Genomic DNA, 15,641 nt, shown 5'->3' with positions numbered 1-15,641 from the left:
GCCTTATGCCTACACTAGGGGAGCCCAGCTGAGGTGGCCACTGGGTCAACTCTCTGCTTAGACTCTAGAGAGCATGTACAGCTGCCTCTAACATCCAAGGCTGTGGAGTCAGAGTCAAGTAGTCGGATGATTTATGTCCCAACGCCTAAGTCCTGGTAAGTATTAAGGGACCAAGTACTCAAAAGCAATTTTGAGTACCTGGAATAGTTTTCATAAACCGAGTCAGATGATTTTTGTACCTCCACAGCCCTGTAACTCCACAGCCCTGCTAACATCACTTAAAGTGGATCCGAGATAAACTTTTACTCATTGCACAATTGTGTTCCTTTCATATTGTTTTTAGGGCATTCCTCAAGCTAAATACTTTTGTTTTGATACTCTAATTCCCTATAAACTAAACAAGCCTCACCCAGAGCTTTTTCACAGTGCCTTGGCACTGTAGCAAGGGTTTATGGGAGCTCAGTCTGGCCAGAAGGAGGAGGTGGTTACTAGCCAGAGCTTTGAGAGGCAGAGGGGAGGAGGAGAGGGGACTGAATTTGCACACATGCAAGCTGAAAACATCTCCAGCTCTCAGCCTGTGACCATGGGACAAACAGAACATGGCTGCCCTCATTGTATCACAGGAATAAATAATCATACACTTTAAGCTGTTTGCATCTAGATATGCTGTGTAAACTATCTAAACTTTAGATAAGATATATAGACCGGTTACTTATTATATTTCGTTTTTAATCTCGGATCCGCTTTAACGGTGCAGCACTTCCACAGTAAGGAATGAGCGCTTAAGGGGCCCATACACCTAACTATTTTCCCGCCGATATACGGCCGATTCGATCACAGTGATCGAATCGGCTGTGAAATCGCAGCGCACACCGCTGACAGAACGATTGATTTCCGTCCGAAATCGATTGTTCCCGTCGATCCGTCCGTGCGCTCTAGTCTTGTCTCCGGGCGGGAAGAAGTGAAGCATGCCGGAGACCAGACTGGAGAAGAAGACAGCAGAGATCTGGGGAGTCGGGCCGGCGGAGCAGGTAATGTATGCAGGTTCGGGATCGGCGGTAGCACCACCACCACAGATTGTGAATGGTTTCAGGCTGAGATCGGTTCACAATCTGTTTGCAGTAAGGCAGCCATACGATCTCTCTCTGATCAGATTCGATCAGAGAGGGATCTATCTATTGGTCGAATCTGATGGCAAATCGACCAGTGTATGGCCACCTTTATGTCTACAGCCGAGAAGTCTCTGCACAGCGCTTGTGTACTATAGTGTTGCCTTAGCGACAATCATGAGCAGCACCAATTGAAGGTGTGTACACACCTAAAGACAACAAACATGTTATCAGTAATATGAGAATGTATATAGAGTGAAAACTGCTATAGCTCAGCACCATTGACCATCACATAATTCATATTTTATTAGGATCACGACATGCATACGCTTCACCACATATACCCAGTATTCGGTATGGTGGTAATTTCTCATCATCAACTGCAAAATATCGATCATTTTACCCTCTTGCACCTTTATCACTGCTGCCACCAACTTTAAGAGCTGGTCCACACTAGGTCCAGGAAACGTATCCGTGGCTGCGTTTTTCAAACCTGATGAAAAACGGAGTCCTGGATACTAATGTTTAAAATAGCAGCCAGCCTCACCCAAGTAAAAAAACGGATCCGTCTGCGTTTGCGGGGATCCGTTTTCAAAACCTGAACGGAAGGTCCGGACCTGCTGCATTTTCACGCAACGGATCAGGACCACGGATACATGCAGGGGTAGTGAAAGCAATGAGAACACGCATCTCCAGCTCCACAGGCAAAAACCGGATGTGAAAACGGATAGCCTGAGCTTTATGATTGGCCCAAAAAATCCTCCCACTCCTTCCTAATAATAGAGACGTTTTCTGTCAGGGAAAAACCTGAACGGAAACGGATACAAAACTGATGCACTTTCATCACCCTCACTGATGCACCCTCAAGATTGTAAGCCTTTGGGCAGGGTCCTCACTCCTTTTGTGTCCTACCTGATCATGCACCTCTATTATTGTGCACCCATGCTATGCATTTGAGTGAACCTAACTTGCCTAACTCCATGCTCCCATCCAGTGACTGACTAAGCATTACCTTGTACTCATACTGTGCTGTGTGATCTGGTTTTCTTGTATTCCTGTATTGTCATATTGCTGTTTGTCACCCCTAAATATTGTCTGTAACCTAAATTAATGTCCAGCGCTGCGTAATATGTTGGCGCTTTATAAATACAACAAATAAATAAATAAATCAGTTTGCAGTACGGTGGGTACTTCCCCTGATCCGGACTGCAGTGTCCGTCCTGCAACCGGGTCTAGTGTGGACCCACTGCCCAATGCAGAAGGAAGCTATAGAAACTACTGCCTCCATCCACTCATTCAATAAAGAATGGGCACATCACACTAATGTTTATTTTACGATTAATCAACCAGCCAAACACATATCAACACACCCCCTTAAACTAGCATCTAATCTCATAAAATCATTGTAGTGTAGGCCTAGAAAGGCACCGAAATCCAAGGTGCTTGACACTGTTGCATCAGTTTTGGAGCACTGGTTTTTTTTTAGAGTATATGGCCCATCTGCCTCAGCCATGACCTCATCCACATCATTATACTCCATTCTGGATGCCTAACTGCACACAATCTACATCTGAAAGAAAAACAAACATCTAGCCCAAAGTTAAACCTGTGGAGGTTTGCATGACAACAGGTAGAAATGCTGCTCTAACTAAACACTAAAGCCTGCTTGTCTGGATTTTCTGGTTTGTAAGCCCAGTCATGCCTGTTTATGCCCCCACAACACATCTTCAACTAACCAAGTTCAGCTTTCCCAGAATCCTAGTGGTATCAATACCAACCCAGGCAAAAATCACCAGATAAGGGAGGAGAAAGTTAAGGTGTTCATACAATAATAAATTGGCAACAGATGTGGACTAAAGATCGATCGCTTTCAGATCAAATCTGATTAGAGTGATCATATTTCACACACTAGGCAAAGATTTTAAATAGATTTCAGCATGGAGAAAAAAAAAATCCCCCCCCCCCCAAAAAAAATCAGGGCTGTGGAGTCTGAGTTGGAGTCGCGGTCGGAGCAATTCTGTGTACCTGGAGTCGGTGGTTTCATAAACTGAGGAGTCAGGTGATTTTTGTAACTAATGCACCGTACAGGTAAGTATTAGACTAAGGAGTCGGAGCAATTTTGGGTACCTGGAGTCGGAGTAGGTGGTTTCATAAACTGAGGAGTCAGATTATTTTTGTACCGACTCCACAGCCCTGGAAAAAAAATTATATATTTTGAACTGCAGTGTTGCAATTTCTTCTAAAGAAGGAAAAATCTTCCCTCTTTAGAATGGAGTACACTGACAACAGTGGGATTCCATCATTTAACTAGCTAGTAGGGTCTATTCACTTTAGGTCTTCTGCCTGTTTCCAGACATAGTCCGGTTAACCAGATAAAGGAATTTCAGATGCAATGCTGCAACAGACATTAACGATCTGAACGATAATTACGGTGTAGTTGTGTTGCCATATCAGAGGATAAGGCACATTTCTGCTCTGCAGACTGTGCAGGAACCTCCAGTGGACCACAGGCAGAGCACTAGGTATACTACCTGCTCCGGCTGGTCCATTGTGGTGTAGAATGACACTCATTGGCCAGGTGAGTAAGGAATATTTTATACAAGTGCTTAGGCCAATAGAAAAAAAAAAAAAGAAAAAGAAAAGAAGTGCACTTATTTTCAAAAATAGTACACTGTTACTTTAAAAGCTGAGTACACACCTGTCGGGAATCAGGACATTATCCACTTGGGCGACATCACTGGCTGGCTTTTACAGACACGAGTCAGCTGTGTAGCTGACAATGCGTTCCTGCAATCAGCCCCTGGAACTGGCTCAGTCAGCGTCTTCTATGCATGCATGGACCTCCCACGCATGCACAGACGACCAAGAACGACGCAACTGAGCCAGTTACCGGGGCTGATTGCGGCGGAACAGCAGACCGCGGGGGGACGGCAAGGAACTCACACGTACTTATGAGGATGGAGGAAGCCCCGGGTAAGGATCAAAATTTTTTTCCCCTGCCGTCTCTGGTACACTATAAAACACTGTCCTTGAACATACAGCTTCATGAGCAAATACCCTTGGTGTAAAAAACACTGCACTCATTTGTGTACCTATTATGTCAACTGTCTATTACAAATTCACACAGCAAACAGTGCACATTACCAGCAGCCTGAGAGTCAAGCTCTAGTATGAATATAATACATGCAGAAATCTATCTGTAATGCTGGGAATACACGGTTCGTTTTTGCCTTCGTTTAAACCTTCGATTCGTTCGGTAAACGAATCGAGTGTTGAAAACGTATGTGAAAATAGTCATAATCTCATTATAGTTTCGATTAATAGACCCCAAAAACGAACGACTAGTGATCGAACATGTTTGATATTATCTCTCTTTATCCATCTAATCGAGCCATTGGTAGGCTTGATGGCTGTTCAGATCGATTATATATTCGTTTATGCTAGTCCGTCCCTGTAAAAAGGGATTTGTTTCGTTTCTTTGCAGCCTTCGATCATTTGAAAAACGAAACCATCAGAATCGGAAAAAAAAAACGAAACCGTGGGTGGTGATATTAACCGTATGACCGATTATTTCGGGATCGAAAAGGACAAAAGGCACAATCGAAACGAAGGTTTAAACGAAGGCAAAAACGAACCGTGTATTCCCAGCATAAGACAAGAACATTAAGCAACATATAATGGGGCTGTAAACTGAATAATCAAGATGCAGCCAGGTAGAATTATGCGTGACAAGCCAGTGGTGATAGGCGATTGAAAGGAGGTGGGCAAGAGCAGTGTCACATAGTGCAATGCCACCAAAGCACTTCAGGCTTCAGTTTCTTGACAGAAGTACATGGGAAAAAGACTGCTCACTGTGGGAGCTGCTATAGTAATCATTCAAAAACACAACATGGCTACTATTTCGCTGATCATAGCCAGCACTGCAGGACAAGATGAAAGGGATCAAGTTAAGGTAGCCATACAATGCACAAATTTGCCCAATTGTACATTCGATAACTCAAAGTGTCTAACTGATCGTACATTAGTTAATTTTGCAATTGATAAATCACATCTTTTGATTGTGGGCTAAAATTGAGAGAAATACTGATTGGCGATATTATTTTTTGTCAAACTTAAAAAATAAAAAAATCAATAAGGTGGCAGTTCATACATTACTAGCAGGATCAATATAAGATTGACCAATTACATGGAACCTCAATTACGTTTATGTCAATTCCTTGCGGTTCATGTACACGCTGAGTATAAGAAACTCTCAAAACAACTTCAATTCGACACAACGCAATGTTTTTCATCTTATTGAGCGTAACACTGTTCAAAAATTGTTGGGAGTATACTAAATATTACTCGACCAATGTTTGGTCATTAAAGCGATTGTTATATCAAGACGATCGAAAACAAAAACATTGTGATAATTGTTAAGTGTATGTCTGGCTTCAAACTGTCACCTGATCTAGACATTAATGACCATTTCAGGCCATAGAAATGAAATATTTAGGGGGTTCTAGATCTCAATAAAGCAGACTTCTGCAATGCATACCACAAGCACAGCAGCCCAAGCGACACTCAAACTTCATTCTCACCGTAGCTTCAAATTCATGTTCAAACCAAACCGTTAAGAATAAGCCTGTATTAGTACTTTTATTTCACTGGAAATGTGTCAGGCTAGCCGCTTGCAGGTACAAACTTGTTCTAAGCAGCGTTACCAAATCCGGCTCTCACCTTCTTCCAGTCCGCACTCCTGTCTTTGCACAAGCGCAGGCGCAATGATGGCACAGGTCATGCACGAGTGCAACTCCGTGCTACCACAGGGCCATCATTGCATCTGCGCTCGTACACAGAAGGGAGCGCAGTCGCATGAACCTATTCAACAAGCACTTGTGGAATAGAGTCAGAGGATCCCAGCAGTGGATCATTGGTGGCAAGGATGGGTGAAGTCTATTTCCCTATAGGTGCACTTTAATATTTCTACCCAAAGCAAAACTGCATTTAGGCAATTTTTAAATCACCTATTCAACTGACAGCACAAGGTAAAGAACATGGAGCAGCGCAGGTCAAGGTCAGATGTAGCTTTTTCAGGGCTAGACAAAGGGCGGGAGCCTGGCCTCCTTATAAGGAAACTTGAATGTCAAACGATTTTTTTCTTTTAAAAAGGACAACTTAAAGGGAAGGTTCAGGGAGGGTGGGTTAAAAATAAAAATCAAATTCCACTTACCTGGGGCTTCCTCCAGCCCGTGGCAGGCAGGAGGTGCCCTCGCCGCCGCTCCGCATGCTCCCGGTGGTCTCCGGTGGCGCGCCCGACCTGGCCAGGCCGGCTGCCAGGTCGGGCTCTTCTGCGCTCCAAGGCCCGGAACTTCTGTGTCCCACGCCGGCGCTCTGACGTCATCGGACATCCTCCGGGCTCTACTGCGCATGCGCAGTAGAGCACGGAGGACGTCCGATGACGTCAGAGCGCCGGCGTGGGACGCAGAAGTTCCGGGCCTTGGAGCGCAGAAGAGCCCGACCTGGCAGCCGGCCTGGCCAGGTCGGGCGCGCCACCGGAGACCACCGGGAGCATGCGGAGCGGCGGCGAGGGCACCTCCTGCCTGCCACGGGCAGGAGGAAGCCCCAGGTAAGTGGAATTTGATTTTTATTTTTAACCCACCCTCCCTGAACCTTCCCTTTAAGTCAGCCTGGCATACTGCTGATCCTCTGGCTCAAATACTTATAATCCTAGACCCTGAACAAGCATGCAGCAGATCAGGTGTTTGACATTTGTCAGATTTGACAAGATTAGCCGCATGATTGTTTCTGGCGTTAGTCAGGCACCACTGCAGCCAAACAGATGAGCATGGCTGCCAGAGAACTGGTATTGCTTAAAATATATAGGTTAGTCCCCTTATTCTTCTCACTTCAGTTGTCCTTTAAATAAATATAATTTGCTATTCAATATTATCCTCCATCCTAAGGATACTCATACATAAACATTAGCACAGAATTCAGGATTTTTTTTTAAGGAGCTAGCTCCATGGACATTAGGAAATTACACTGCAAAGCCAATTTGACTCCTGGGATTTGCCCAGAACTCCAAAAAAAATTTGGTTTTGTAAACTAAATTCAGCAAAATCTAAGCCCTCTCGATCAGTTGAAAATTGAGCAGGATAGACCAATCTCTTCGGAGATTACTGGTGGGAGTAGCAGGCCCGGCTACAGAACTTCATATAGCACCAAACAATACAAAGTTTATGGTAACAGTGTCCATCTCACTACTTGACCAGACTTTCTGAAGTCTGTAAAGGTGCAAAGGTGGTAAAACAAGCAAATGTTCAATATCGTGGAGATATAAATTGTTTCCGAAGACATAACAACAAAGGTTGTTTAGGACTGATACCTTTAACCACTTTACCCCCGCGCGTACGTATTTCTCCGCCCCTTTTTCCATCCTTTAAAAACCAGGGACGGAGAAACACGTACTTTCCGCGTTCCCGCCGCTGCCCGCGCTCCCGCTCGTAAACACGCCGCCCGCCGCTAGTAAAACCGCCGCCTCCCGCTCGCCCAGAGATCAATGAACGGGAAAATCCATTCCTGTTCGTCAATCTAAGCCCCGCAATGATCAGCTGCTCTCCTATGGGCAGCGCGATCATTGTGAGAAAAAACTCACGTGTCCAGCCTCATTCTTCCTCCAAGCTTCCGGAAGGAAGCTTGGAGGTCGCATTAAAACAAAAAGTTACTGTGGCCATCTTGTGGCCAAATAGTAAACTACACCCTACACATTTTTCACATACAAATAAATGACTTTTACACATAAAATTAACTCATTACCTCCCACACTCCCCATTTTTTTTTTTTGTAATTAAAAAAAAATTAAAAAATTTACAATTAAAAAAAATACATAAATAGTTACCTTAGGGACTGAACTTTTTAAATATTTATGTCAAGAGGGTATAACACTGTTACTTTATAAACTATGGGCTTGTAATTAGGGATGGGCGCAAAACTGAAAAAAATGCACCTTTATTTCCAAATAAAATATTGGCGCCAAACATTGTGATAGGGACATAATTTAAATGGTTTTATAACCGGGACAAAAGGGCAAATACGTTTCATGGGTTTTAATTACAGTAGCATGCATTATTTAAAAACTATAATGGCCGAAAACTGAAAAATAATTATTTTTTTCCCCACATTTTTCCTATTTTCCCATTAAAACACATTTAGAAAAAAATAATTCTTGGCATAATGTCCCACCTAAAGAAAGCCTAATTGGTGGCGAAAAAAACAAGATATAGTTCATTTCATTGCGATAAGTAATAATAAAGTTATAGACGAATGAATGGAAGGAGCGCTGAAAGGTGAAAATTGCTCTGGTGCTCAGGGGGTAAAACCCCTCAGTGGTGAAGTGGTTAATGACTAACTGTACAAGATTTCTTTGCAAGCTTTCGAAACCAAATTTCTTCTTTAGGCGTGTTTCAGAACGGTATCAGTTTAAAAAGGTCAATATTCCTTACCAATTGAACAAATCTAAAGCCCCGCCTACACGGGGAGATGCGGAGGCGATCCGGCGGCTCGATTAGCCGCCGGATCGCCTCTTCCGCATCCCCGCACGTACCCGCCGCATCCCCGCTCGCGCGTCGTATTCGATCCCCCGCTCAGCGCCGCTTATCTTCCACTCGATTCCCTGCCATTGTCCCCTCGTGGGGAACGAGCTGGGAATCAGCGGCTCACAGATCGGACCTTATCAATTGAGCGGCATCAGCGGCTCGATTGATAAGGAACATCGCCGCCACTTCTCCCGTGTAGACGGGGCTTAAGACCTTGAAACCGTGCTGGACAACACAAAAAGATTGTTTTGGCCAACTCAACTGAGAATCTAGCATGAGTTTGTGATCCACTAAAGGGGCTCACTTAAGCCTGGCACACACCATGCAACTTTGGACCAAATGCAATTACCCTTTTCCCCTGAGTTTTCTCATGTAAAAAGTAATATGGAACTTATTTTGAGCTTGGGATTGATCGCTGGCAATCAGTAGATTATATATAAATGTATATCTTCCCAGATCATTTTCTCAATCAGAAATAGCATCTGAAGTGAAAATCGCATGGTGTGTAAAAGCTTTAAAACAAATCAGAACATTGTGTTCTTCTGTCTCATGTGCTGCAGGAGGTCACTCACCTCCCCTCAAAACAGAACTAACTGGTAATCTATAGCCAATTAACAAGTCTCTAGTCCTGCTCCTCCTCAGAAATGTTGACCTAACAATCCAGTAATGACCATCAAGGACAACAGTTACCATGGCTGTACAAAGCATATAGCCTTCTTCACTCCAAAAAAAAAAAAAAGGTTGCCTGTATTTCTGATGGCAGACATGGAAATTATTCAAATCATCAGTCTGTGCACAAGTAACTAGTGTTAAGAAAAACGAATACAGTACTGTATTCAGTAATCAGTCTGTCCAATCTAGAAACAGGATCCACAGAGAACTTCTCAAAACTGACTGAAATATTAAAGAAGCCTTTGTTGCTGGTATTTTCTCAGCCCTGCAATAGGGATAGTTAAAGTGCTACACGTAGCCAAAATGGGCATGATTCACAAAGCTTTTTCACCTTATGTTACATTTGTAATCTCTAAAAGAGCAAACATAATATAAAAATAGGGTAAGAAAAGTAATATTAAAATGAAGTTAATCAAGAACAAACTTACTTTAAGTAATTATTTTGCTTGTAAATGTGCTGAAAAAGTTAATTGTAACAATCAGGTGATAAGTAATGTATATGAAGTTTTGTAAATAGAGCCCAATGTCTAACGTGCATGTCGCAGTCAGTTTCGTTTGTAGGGAATAAGCAACAGTGAGAAGAATTGCTGCATTTAGTGTATGCATTCACAGGATGTGTAGTTACTAAATAATAAACAGCCATGAGCAGCAGACGCCTGTAACACGCACATAGCACAGTGTGTGTGGCAATAACACGTGCTCACAGCGTCATGTGACCAGCCGCAGCGCTGGCAGGGCGACACACAGACAGACATACTTCCTCTCTCACCCTCCTCGGTCTCCTCTCTACTCCTCTTCACCTCCTCCCGCCGCCGCTGCTGCACAGGCCCAGCTTCCTCCCGCTGCTGCCCCGGCCTCCCGCCTCTTCCCGCCGCCCTCTGCTCTTCCTCCTCTAGGCCCCTCCTTTCCGCTGTCCCAGACTCCTCTGACCCGCCGGTGGCGCCCAGCTCTGCTCTCCTTCCTGTCTGCTCGGCCTCCTTTGTCCGCTCGCTGCTGGGCGCCGCCATCATGAGCAGTGAGGGAGGGGCAGAGCGCGCGGGCACGAGGCCAGGCCGCCTGAATGGACTGACGAGCAGCGTTGAGAAATGAGGGAGCAGCCAATCATAAGGAAGCACGCGGATGGAATGCAGAAGATGGGGGGGGGGGAAAAGCAGGACAAGGCAGTTACAATAGAACACAGAGGAATCGAGCACATCTAACACCTATATAGCGCGCTAGCACATTATATATACTGGCCGTCTCTCCTGATGAGGCTAGTGCATAGCACTACTCAGTAACAACAATACTATATTTTCTAAATATACGTATGTGTGTACATACAATCTAGCAATTAATCTTGGTGGAAGGCTTGTGTACTTCCTGCAGCTGCTAATACCTATTCAGCACTCCACCAATGCAAACAGGAAGGAAACAGGTAGTGGGGATGGAATTGCAACATTGCGGGGTGCTGGTTAGGATTTAGAAGGTAACAATTACTAATTCACAGCAAGATTATTCAAGCTAACAATCATTTGCTTCCAAATCTAAAGCTGGGTACACGTGTACAATAAATATCGCCCTGTGGGGATTGGAACTCGATCCCTCGAGTAACGGTTTGGGCAACCCACACAATTTCTTGCTAATGGTGACCATACATGATACAATTTATTTTTTTTCAATTAGATAATTTCATTCAATTATGCCATTAGATAAAATATACAGATTTTTCCAACATGTCTGATAAGATTTTTATAAAAAAAAAAAAACGGGATATTCAGTTTTCTTGATAGAAAATAAAGATTATTTTAAACTTTCATTCAATTTGATTGTTTTAGTCGGGAAAAAAAACCTTAAATCAAAGGGAGGGAAAGATCAATGCAATCAGCCAAGGCAGATTGGCCACTGACACATCAAGAAGAATCAGGGACCATTGTACACACGTCAGATCCTCAGCAATGGTGGCTGCTGGGGAGAACGTTTGTAGCTGCATAGAAAATTACACCTACTACATCCTTTGTGGAAAAAAAAAATTCTATCGTAGAACAATCTCGTCCAGGCAACACACCAGCCACAACGCTATATGTAGCATGGTTCTGGCAGACAACACGTATGTTGCTTTTCCAGGGAGGTTGTGGAGAGACGACAACCACATGTGATGGGGCAGTTTCCGGCAGGGAGCTGCGAGAACATAGGCGCCATGTAGTGCTTAGGCATTGCTAAAGGTCAGACATGGCGGATCTTTAGCAATCGTCATGCAACGAATTTACACACCTGCCAAAATCAGAACGATCTGTCATTTGTTACCATTGATTTCGTTGTTCCCGCTGTCTTTCCGTGGGCAAGCCCACTCAGCTGGCTTAAATCAAGCGTGTATGGTACTCGACGCCCAACCCGCGAGCGAGCGCCGGATGGCTCTACCCAAATCCAGCAACGCCGATTCCATTGTTTGCACCGCTCCTCTGCCCGCCGCAAGATGCCACGCATGTGCCACTTGTTGTCTCTACCCACATAGCAACACAGCGGACACACGTGGGTGCAGGCTTGCCAAGCGATGTCGTCCAAAGAGATCAGCCACTGATTCTCAATGGACAACATCTATTGGACGGGTGGTGTACGAGCCCCTATGCGAGGTACACACGATACAATTTTCTGACAGATTTACTGTCAGATGGATTATTTACAACAGGCCCGATCTGATTTCCGATTTTTCATTCACTTCTATGGAAAATCGATTGGAAATCAGATCAGACCTGTTGGAAATAATCAATCTGACAGTAAATTTGTCAGAAAATTGTATCGTGTGTACCTAGCATTGGGGTACAGCATAGTGTCCTGGAACCATTGCATGGCAATGGAACAGTTTCTATTGCATGCGGAGCGATCCGAGAATCTGCACCATGCTGCAGATGCTCGCACAGTCACATCCGCCCGCCGTCCCCTCCATACACTCCCGCATTCCCGATGCGTAAGTGACGCGAATGGCAGCGGAAGTGAGGCGATGTGGCGAGGTAGCCACATTCGCATAACCATGCAAAGGAAAAGGGCCCTAAACTAAAGTTCTATTTACCTGCAGTGTCTTGTCCCACACAGCCATCCCAAAGACCCCGCATCCCTCCACTTTCGGCACCTGGCCCCGCCTACCATCTCCCGAGAGAAAAACCGCCCAGCTATTTACTACAGTAAATAGCTTAGTGACTTATCAACCATCCAATTCAATCATTATAATTACATGAATATTAGGGTCGCCAAGTGTGTGCCCGATCGACGATGCTCAATGTAATGGAATATTAAATTCATCCACTAGATGCCTCCTGTCTACTTAGAACAGTGTTCTGAGTTAACAGGAAAGTGAATGTTAGTGTCTTTTTTTTTTTTTTTTGAGACACATCTGAGATAAATAAAAAATCAAGATCTACTTACTGACATATTGGCTTCCAGGGACTGGAGGAAGCCCTGGATAAGTAGATCTTGATTTTTTTTTTCCTCGGACCTTCCCTTTAAGCTTTCAATGAATGATCACTTCTATTGGCTGTAGCAGTGATCCTTCAAGCATCAGGCACTTTGATTGGCTTTGGGAACACATTTTCCATCAACATAACTTAAAAGGATTCTGTATGGGGGTCGGGGGAAAATGAGTTGAAGTTACCCGGGGCTTCTAATGATTCCCAGCAGGCATCCTGTGCCCGTGCAGCCACTCCCCGATGCTCCAGCCCCGCCTCCGGGTTCACTGTGCCTGCATTGCCGTGTCCTCGCTTCCCCTGATGTCACCAGGAGCGCACTGCGCAGGCACAGACCATACTGGGCCTGCACAGTACGCTCCTGGTGTCATCAGCGGGAGTGAGGACACGGCTACGCAGGCGCAGTGGTTTTCAGACTTTAAAGTCTGAAATTCCAGAAGTGAACCAGAGGCGGGGCCGGAGCATTGGGAAGTGGCTGTCTGTGGGGGACCATTAGAAGCCCCAGGTAACTTCAAATCATTTTCCCCTGACCCCCCTCCCCCCCCCCCCCCCCCACAGTGTCCCTTTAACACAGCCATAAAGGCCTAAACCACTGTCAACAAAAGGCGAGTACACCCCCAAGTGAAGAATGTCAAAACTGTGACTAATTAGACATTTTCTCGGGGGTCATAATGATGGTGTCAAACATGTGTGGCAGTAACCAGGTTGTGGAGTACAAATACGTGTGTTTTGCCCACAGTCAAGCATGGGGGTTGGAGCGTTATGGTTTGCCATGCTCTGCCATATTCAATCTTTATAATCAAATCTGCAAAATATCAATGCCACAAATAGAGAATTGTATGGACACCTTAAAAGCCTATTAATTCCTTGCAGGCACTTAAAGGGAACCAGAGGTGAGAGGCTTATGGAGGCTGACATGTTTATTTCCTTTTAAATAATGCACATTGCCTGGCTGTTCGGCTGATCCTGTCAGACTTGCATCAGAGCTCCTGATCTGTATACTTGCTCAGGGTCTACTCAGGGACACAGGATCAGAGGGGCAGTCAGGCAACATGCATTGTTTAAAGACAATCTCTAAAGCCTCCAAAAAAAACCTGTTTGTACTTTACAGTCCTCTCTAGCATTAATGCCCTAGCTGAAACGCTGCATCCCTGCGGCTGAACACTCAATACCCCCCAAATCCCTGGGGAAAATTTCAGGGCTTCTTCCATTTAGAGGCAGAACTTTGTGCAGTAGCTCTGCCTCTACTCGCATCACCTGCACAGATATCTGCCACCTCCCACCCCTCTCATTCTTCTTTCACTGATAGGGATGGGGAGAGGCGGCGATCAGCGCAGATGGAGGCAGAGCTAGAGTGCAAAGCTCTGCCTCCCCGGGCAGCAAAATCCACAACCTGGAAAGTTGTGGAATTTTGCCCCGGGATTTTGGGGGTATTGAGTGTTCAGCCATGGGGATGCAGCGTTTAAGTTAGGCCATTAATACTAAAGAGGACTATAACGTAAAAACAGTTTTTTGGAAGCTTCAGACTCTCTTTAACAGGAAATAAAGATGACAGCCTCAATATCACACTCACCTCACGTTCCCTTAAAAAAAAAAATTGTACTTGGACATTCTAATGGTATGGCAAATCTAGTTGAGCAGAGGGGAAATATGAGCTTTTAAGTTTATCCAAGCTCTGGAATGGATCACTGCCCTACACAGATTTGCTATGTAAAGCAGATTTTACCTTCTAAAAGTATCCAAGGAGCTTTAAAAAGATCCATTATGCAGACTTGCCAGCAACCAGCAGTCAGAAAGAATGACAGGACTATGGCACACAGAGGCATTTTCGGCTGACTTGCAGCGGTCCTGGAATTAGCTCAGATCTTTTGCTTTCTTTTTTTATATTATATTTATCAATGACATGCAATCAATTTTGAGGATAAAACTGATCTAAATGTGATGAAATCTTTTGGTTTAACAGTGCAATCTATGAAGAATGGCAGGTATTAATCAACTTCCAAATCCCAAACACGACAAAATGTTGTATCATGCTTGTGTGCATCCACTATTCTGAGTGAATTCCTTGAGGACTTGACAGTATTTTTTATTTATTTATTGTATTTATAAAGCGCCAACATACAGTGGGTTGCAAAAGTATTCGGCCCCCTTGAAGTTTTCCACATTTTGTCACATTACTGCCACAAACATGCATCAATTGTATTCGAATTCCACGTGAAAGACCAATACAAAGTGGTGTACATGTGAGAAGTGGATCGAAAATCATACATCATTCCAAACATTTTTTACAAATAAATAACCGCAAAGTGGGGTGTGTGTAATTATTCGGCCCCCTGAGTCAATACTTTGTAGAACCACCTTTTGCTGCAATTACAGCTGCCAGTCTTTTAGGGTATGTCTCTACCAGCTTTGCACATCCAGAGACTGAAATCCTTCCCCATTCTTCTTTGAAAAACAGCTCCAGCTCAGTCAGATTAGGTGGACAGGGTTTGTGAACAGCAGTTTTCAGATCTTGCCACAGATTCTCGATTGAATTTAGATCTGGACTTTGACTGGGCCATTCTAACACATAGATATGTTTTGTTTTAAACCATTCCATTGTTGCCCTGGCTTTATGTTTAGGGTCATTGTCCTACTGGAAGGTGAACCTACGTCCCAGTCTCAAGTCTTTTGCAGTCTCCAAGAGGTTTTCTTCCAAGTTTGCCCTGTATTTGGCTCCATCCATCTTCCCATCAACTCTGACCAGCTTCCCTGTCCCTGCTGAAGAGAAGCACCCCCAGAGCATGATGCTGCCACCACCATATTTGACAGTGGGGATGGTGTGTTCAGAGTGATGTGCAGTGTTA

General features: G+C 44.4%; 1 protein-coding gene across 7 annotated transcripts in view; it reads right to left on the bottom strand.

Annotated features, from left to right (window-relative positions):
• The window catches only part of WIZ (WIZ zinc finger), a 130,128-nt gene that overhangs the window by 40,322 nt on the left and 74,165 nt on the right, over positions 1–15,641 (bottom strand). The gene's annotated exons all lie outside the window — the stretch shown is intronic.

This window comes from Hyperolius riggenbachi, chromosome 3, assembly GCF_040937935.1.
Source record: "Hyperolius riggenbachi isolate aHypRig1 chromosome 3, aHypRig1.pri, whole genome shotgun sequence".
Lineage (NCBI taxonomy): Eukaryota > Metazoa > Chordata > Amphibia > Anura > Hyperoliidae > Hyperolius > Hyperolius riggenbachi.
The sequence above is the reverse complement of the archived record's forward strand: the minus strand, read 5'-3'. Positions and strand labels throughout refer to the sequence as shown.